Source organism: Macrobrachium nipponense, chromosome 30 (assembly GCF_015104395.2).
Source record: "Macrobrachium nipponense isolate FS-2020 chromosome 30, ASM1510439v2, whole genome shotgun sequence".
NCBI lineage: Eukaryota > Metazoa > Arthropoda > Malacostraca > Decapoda > Palaemonidae > Macrobrachium > Macrobrachium nipponense.
This window is the reverse complement of record NC_087218.1, coordinates 1078073-1084887: the sequence shown is the minus strand read 5'-3', so window position 1 is coordinate 1084887 and position 6815 is coordinate 1078073. Positions and strand designations below refer to the sequence as shown.

Here is a 6815-nt window from a genome sequence, read left to right as displayed (position 1 = left end):
GAAGCAGAAGTCCTTCAGTCACCGGTTGGAGCCAGGCTTCAGCTTTTTGCGCAAGCCTGGGGAAAGAGAGAGGTGCGGACAAATGGTCCGTGGGACATCTTAAAGAAGGGTTACCGGATCCCGTTCCTGAAACCACCCCCGCTCTGTCTACGACACCCAGGGACATGTCTCCTTCCTATCGGGGAGAAAGCAACAAGTGCTTTACGATCTGTTAGATCAGATGATCGTGAAAAACACGCCGTAGAACAGGTCTCCGACTTGAATTCCCCGATTTTTACAACAGACTGTTCCTGGTGCCAAAGCAGTCGGGGAGGGATGGCGACCGGTACTCGATGTCAGCAACCTGAACCTCTTTGTCATCAAGCAGAGGTTCAAGATGGAGACACCTCAGTCAGTGATGGGGAGCCTTGAGACCGGGGGATTGGATGGCTTCACTAGATCTCCAGGACGCGTATTTCCACGTCCCCATCCACCCCCAGTCCAGGAAATACCTGCGGTTTGTCCTGAAAGGAAAAGTGTTTCAATTCAGGGCTCTCTGCTTTGGACTCAGCACTGCTCCCATGGTATTCACCCTACTGATGAAGAACATTGCGAGGTGGCTTTCATCTTTCCAATGTCAGGATCTCTCTCTACCTGGACGACTGGCTCGTACGAGCCTCCTCGAAAGACCGGTGTCTGGAGGACCTTCACACGACCTTTGTCGTTAACGAAGTCCCTGGGGCTTCTGGTGAACCTCGAAAAGTCACATCTGACCCCTTCTCAGTCTTTAGTCTATCTGGGGATTCAGATGGACTCAGTGGCTTTTCGGGCTTTTCCGTCCCAGGGGCGACAACTAGATTGCCTAAGCAAAGTGTCAACCTTTCTGGGGAAGGAATCATGCTCGGTGGAGGGAATGGATGAGTCTGCTGGGGACCATTTCCTCACTGGAGAAGTTTGTTTCCCTAGGGAGGTTGCACCTCAGACCTCTTCAATTCTTCCTTGCCGACAATTGGAAGCACCACACTTTGGATTCGATTCTGGTGTTATCAGAAGAGGTAAAGGAACACCTAAGATGGTGGACCGACCCTTTGAAGCTCGCAGAGGGTCTTTCCCTCAAGCTTCAGAACCCCGACCTAGTGTTGTTTTCCGACGCGTCTTCCACGGGGGGGGTGGGGAGCAACACTGGGGGGGGAGGAAGTGTCAGGCACCTGGAGAGGGGAACAGGTGTCCTGGCACATAAACCTCAAGGAGCTGGCAGCAGTTCATCTGGCGCTCCAGTTTCTTTCAGAACGAAGTCTCCGGCAATGTGGTGCAGATCAACTCGGACAACACCACAGCCCTGGCATACCTCAGAAAACAGGGAGGAACCCACTCTCGATCCCTGTTCTTCCTTGCAAAGGAGATCCTGTTATGGGCGAAGGCACACGACGTCTCTATACTGACGAGATTCATATCGGGTAGAAAACGTCCGTGCAGATCTGCTCAGTCGACAAGGTCAACTTCTGCCGACGGAGTGGACCCTTCATCAGGAAAATATGCCAGAGGTTGTGGAAGTTATGGGGATGTCCTCTCGTAGACATCTTCGCAACTTCCAGGACAACGAGACTCCCGCTGTACTGCTCACCTGTTCTAGACCCAGGAGCAGTAGCAGTAGACGCCCTTCTTTGGGACTGGACGGGACTAGACGTATATGCCTTTCTCCCCTTTCAAGGTCCTAGGGGAAGTAATAAGAAAATTCGCGGCATCAGAGGGAACGAGGATGACTCTCATCGCCCCCTTCTGGCCAGCGACCGACTGGTTCACAGAGGTCATGTCCTTTCTGTAGACTTTCCGAGGACTCTGCCTCCAAGGATAGATCTACTCAAACAGCCCCACTTCGAGAGGTATCACAAAAACCATCCCCGCTCTGAGTCTGACTGCGTTCAGACTATCCAGAAGTTGGCCAGAGCGAGGGGTTTTTTCAAGACCGTGGCGAAAGCAATCGCAAACGGCAAGAAGACCTTCTTCTATTGCCGTATACCAATCCAAGTGGGCGTGTTTTCCGGAGCTGGTGCAGGAAGAAGACATTTCCTCCACCTCTACCTCTGTGAGCCAGATCGCAGACTTCCTTCTCTACTTGAGAATGAAGTTCGCTTAGCGGTGCCTACGATAAAAGGCTACAGAGTGTGCTTTCTGTAGTCTTTAGGCATAGAGGACTGGACTTAGCCAACAACAGAGACCTTCATGATCTTCTTAAGTCTTTCGAGACTTCGAAGGTACCTCAACCAAGAGTCCTTCTTGGAATTTAGACATTGTTCTAAAGTTTTTGATGTCCAGTAATTTTGAACCTCTCAACTTAGCTTCGCTTAGAACCACAAGGAAGACACTTTTCTAACTGCTCTGGCGACGGCGAAGAGAGTTAGTGAGATCCAGGCTATAAGCAAGCATGTTGGGTTTAAGAACTCTGATGCTGTTTGTTCTTTAAGCCCTATGTTCTTAGCAAAGAACGAAAACCCGTCCACCCTTGGCCCAAGACATTTGAAATCAAGGTTTGACAGAGATCGTGGGTAATGAGCCAGAGAGAGTCCTGTGCCCTGTCTGTAAGGGCTTCTCAAATTCTATTTAGACAGAACGAAGGACTGTAGAGGACCTTCGGGCAACTTGTGGTGCTCGGTTAAGAAGCCGATCTTCCATGTCAAAGAACGCGCTTTCTTTCTTCTTGAGAGACACATTAAGGAAAGCTCATTCCACATGTAGTGATAGTGACATGAAGCTTTTAAAAGTGAATGCCCACGAGGTGAGGGCTATTTCGACCTCGATAGCCTTTCACAGAAATATGGCACTCAGTGACATTTTGAGTGCCCACATATTGGCGGAGCAACTCGGTGTTCGCTTCACACTACCTGCGGGAGGTGAAAGCGACATACAAACATTGCTCGTCGCTTGGACCATACGTCGCTGCAGACACTGTTTTGGGGGCAGGAGGTAGCACTCATCCTTTCCTTTAGTGGTTAGATGAGCTTTTAATTGTGTGTGTTGTTGTGGGTTTGACCGCCCGAGGCGGATCTCCCTTCTTTAGTCTAGTTTAGTGGTATACCTTTGGTAGACTAGGCCAGGTGGTTTTTTACTTTGTTGCCCTCATTGTATGGTCAATGGTCTAGTCACATCGTGGTCACGCCCCGTTGACAGATCATCTTGAGTGCACCAGCTATATAGGTCTCTACCTCGCTGGCAACTCTATAGCACAAGCAGACTTACGCGCAGTAACCACGAAGTCAGCTATGCTAACAGGTAAGGAATCAAGATATCATTTATCTGCATATATATGTTTCCTAAAATCTTCTATTCTGTCTACTCCCACCACCAAAGGTGGGATTCAGCTATATATATATCTGACAGGTAAGTTTCATGAACAAAATGATATTGTAATGATACAATTAAGTTTGTTCATAACTTACCTGGCAGATATATATAATTAAGTACCCTTTTTTTTACCCACCTCCCCTCAGGAGACAGTGGAAATAAAAATTATGAATAGAAAATGGGAATGATTCCCTGATACCGCGCCTCCCAGCGGCGGGAATGGGTACTAACCACCTGACTCCCACTACGTGTGTCGTAAGTTTTTTAATTTCTGTCGGACTTCGGAAAATACAGCTATATATATATCTGCCAGGTAAGTATGAACAAACTTAATTGTATCATTACAATATCATTTCAAATACTATAGCAGAATATATGTATGAGAGTGAGCTGCTAGAAAGTTGTTGTGTTTTGCTTATTAAAGCTATTTCATAAAAATTACTTCCAAGTATGATATTCTTAAGTTGGAAAACAGTTTTTGGCAACATTGCTTGCTCAAATCAAATGCAGAGTCAACAGACATTTGCAAAGTTATTGGCTACACTCATTGGCCAGTAATGCTAATTTTAACAATCTGTTGGCATACAACATACATATGTACGTATGCAATGCTTACATTCTTATTTTTAGATTATAGAAACTACTTTTCAAGTGTCTGTGATTTATTGTGCTGATTAAACACCTGGATCCTGTATTACTTAAACTTTCAGGTCTTGGTATAAAGATGCAAATGTTTTCAGGACAAACAGCTTCTTAATTAATCTGATAATTGTTGTGTATGAAATTTGCCTGAAGTAGGCTGCTGTGTTTCCCTTATTTTGTAGTTTAGTCTCAGTTTCTATCAAGGAGTTATATGGAATTGGTGGTTGTTTCGCTGTGTTTAAGCCTGTTTTATGTTTCCGTTATATCTTTATTGCACTTTAACCAAAAATGAATAATGAATATGGTTCAGAAAGTTTCTGTATCTTCCTTAAAAGAAAACAAAAAGAAAGAAAAAGGAAAAGAAAATAACAGTGAACAATTAGTTCATTTATTTCTGTAAATGCCAATGTTTTTCGAAGGTCTTTTTAACCAGCTTTCTTAGAGCCCTTGCTGACTGACCTGGCATTACAGATTAGTGATGGGTCTGTATGGTTAGGGCATCTCCATAAATCTAACCTCCCTGGTTTACACCATTTACACAACTGACTATGATGTTCCCTAATCTAACATACATGCCATCTTCATTCTCAGACACCAACAACCCACTCGACCACACTTTAGTTACTACGGTGTAAATAAGGTCCCTCATATTTCTTTCCAAGCTTACCTACATTTAATCTTCCTCTCTTTACAACCTCTTTCAACACTCACCAGACTCAAAACTTACTGACTGTCCATGCTCTCTTCTCCAAAAATCTTTTATCATTCTCAGTTAATTGTATTGAGTGCTTAATGAATCTTTTGAAATCATTGCTGCTCAACAATTTTCTGGGGTTACTCACATACACACATTGGAAACTTTATACTAATAGATGGGTCAAGTGGCAGATGAGCTTCTACTAAAAGTTTTTTTGCCTAGGTGATTAGAGATACTGTATCTTTGTCTTTCCACCTCAGTTACAATGCACGCGTCCTCCCACCTCACACTCATTCTGTTCAGCGCTCCATGCACATAGAATGAGGATTAGTGGGAGGCATAACAGTTTGCCCAGGAGATGCTTAGTGGAAGCCTTTTTTCCTAACAGAACAAGATGGTGCAATTTGGATTTTCTTAATGGAAATAAGACATCTTGTGTGTTATGGGTTTTTAAGAAAGTATGTAATAACAACTGGTTTTCAACATGCAATTGTGGGTTGGTTGTAAACAATTGAAGATTTTTTATATTCAGGAGTAAAGTACCACTCGCAATGCATTACCAGCCTTATTATCTTTAGCATAGGAAGGTGTTTGTTACTTATTTAAAATGTACTAATTTTCATTTTTTCACTGCAGATGAAATAACACCATAGGGATTATGGCGGATAACACGCTTGGTGATACCACAACATTTAGTCACATGTTGTCCCAAAGACGTCAGAAGGTTTGTAAAAAAATGTCCATGGTATCATAAGTTGTTTTACTTTTCGTTGCACTGTTTCACAAGGAAGTACAGTAAAGTATCTAATTACTGTATCTAATGTTAGTTTGTGCTCATCCATACAGTATAAAAAAACTACTTTCGGTTAATCATAGGATTTTTTTTATGGAATATATGCTACTGATTTATTCATAATTAAATTCCCTACTATATTCATTAAATTAAGACATGTTTTCCCTCTTATTTACAGAATTATTCACAGAATAGGAACACAGATGCTACAGTAGCTTGTGGAGGAAAGTTTTACCATGTTCATAGAATTGTGTTATTAAAGTGTAGTACTTATGTAGAAGCAATGTCTGAGTTAGCGAGTGCTGGTAAGCACCCCTTAATGTTGTTACAGTATGATAGAAAATATGAACTAGAGGTTCTTCTTAGTTATATGTATGCAGTCGTGGTGTTAGTGGCACAAAAGGACCTATCAAGACTAGTTAAGATAGCAGGGTTATTACAAATAAAAGGACTGGCTGTGGCAGACGATCTCCCAAGTAAAAAAAAAATTAGTACAAGTAACCAAAGTGAAAGGACAGGCAGTGGGCATTATAAATCTTCTCATTCATTAGACACTAATGGTAGAACTAGTCTTGGTCATAAGATCCGGGAACAAGAAGAACACAGAAGCTCTCCACAGTTTCATCCCTCCACTTCTAGTTCATTTAGGACTAATTATAATCAAGGATGATGATGAGATATTCAGGAAATGAAAGATGAATTAGAAAAGATACACAAGAACAGTTTAGGGTTAGCACCTATGAGTTATTTGATCATAGTGTAACCCCGAGTGGAGAAGGAACCAGACCTATTATCCCTGGTAAATGGTGGAACCCAAGTGAACAGCAGCTGTTGGCCTCAGACCACCCAGGTCAGGCAAGGTAAAAAAATGTGCTGATGATGTTTATGATTGCTATAAATCTGTGCTGTCACATGAATAATAGTTACTGTATATAAAGTTATTTTAATTATGTATGTGAAGATTGATTTGAGGGCTTCAGAACCAGAGAGGTGTAAACGCCACCCCCAACAATAGTATTGAGTTATGAGAACCAGTAGATTTGGCAACGTTTTCTCTGTCTATTTGTTGCATTTCTATACTATTCAGGAGTTTCAAAAAGGTCAAAATCCCTACTTGAGCAGTAGGAATTATCGTTTTTGTCTACATGATGAACGTTGTGTCCGTGCGGAGGTTACAGCCTTATAAGAGTCAGTTAGAACCACAAGGAAGCACGTGCGCAGCTCAAGAGTGAGCCAATGAGAGCGAGCGTCATTAAGCGGGTAGTCAGTTCTAAGCCAATCAGCATTTACCCCACCATAAGGCGGCCCGTAAGTGTCGCCGATCACCGCACAGTTACAATCTCCGCTATTGTTTACAACTCT

General features: G+C 43.0%; 1 long non-coding RNA gene across 1 annotated transcript in view; it reads left to right on the top strand.

Annotated features, from left to right (window-relative positions):
- Window positions 1-6111, top strand: part of LOC135202219 (uncharacterized) — a 35245-nt gene extending 29134 nt beyond the window's left edge. The window contains exons 3-4 of the long non-coding RNA XR_010311683.1: window positions 5297-5384; window positions 5632-6111. This is a non-coding gene — a long non-coding RNA (uncharacterized LOC135202219). The remainder of the gene's footprint in view (window positions 1-5296; window positions 5385-5631) is intronic.
- Window positions 6112-6815: the final 704 nt, after the last annotated feature.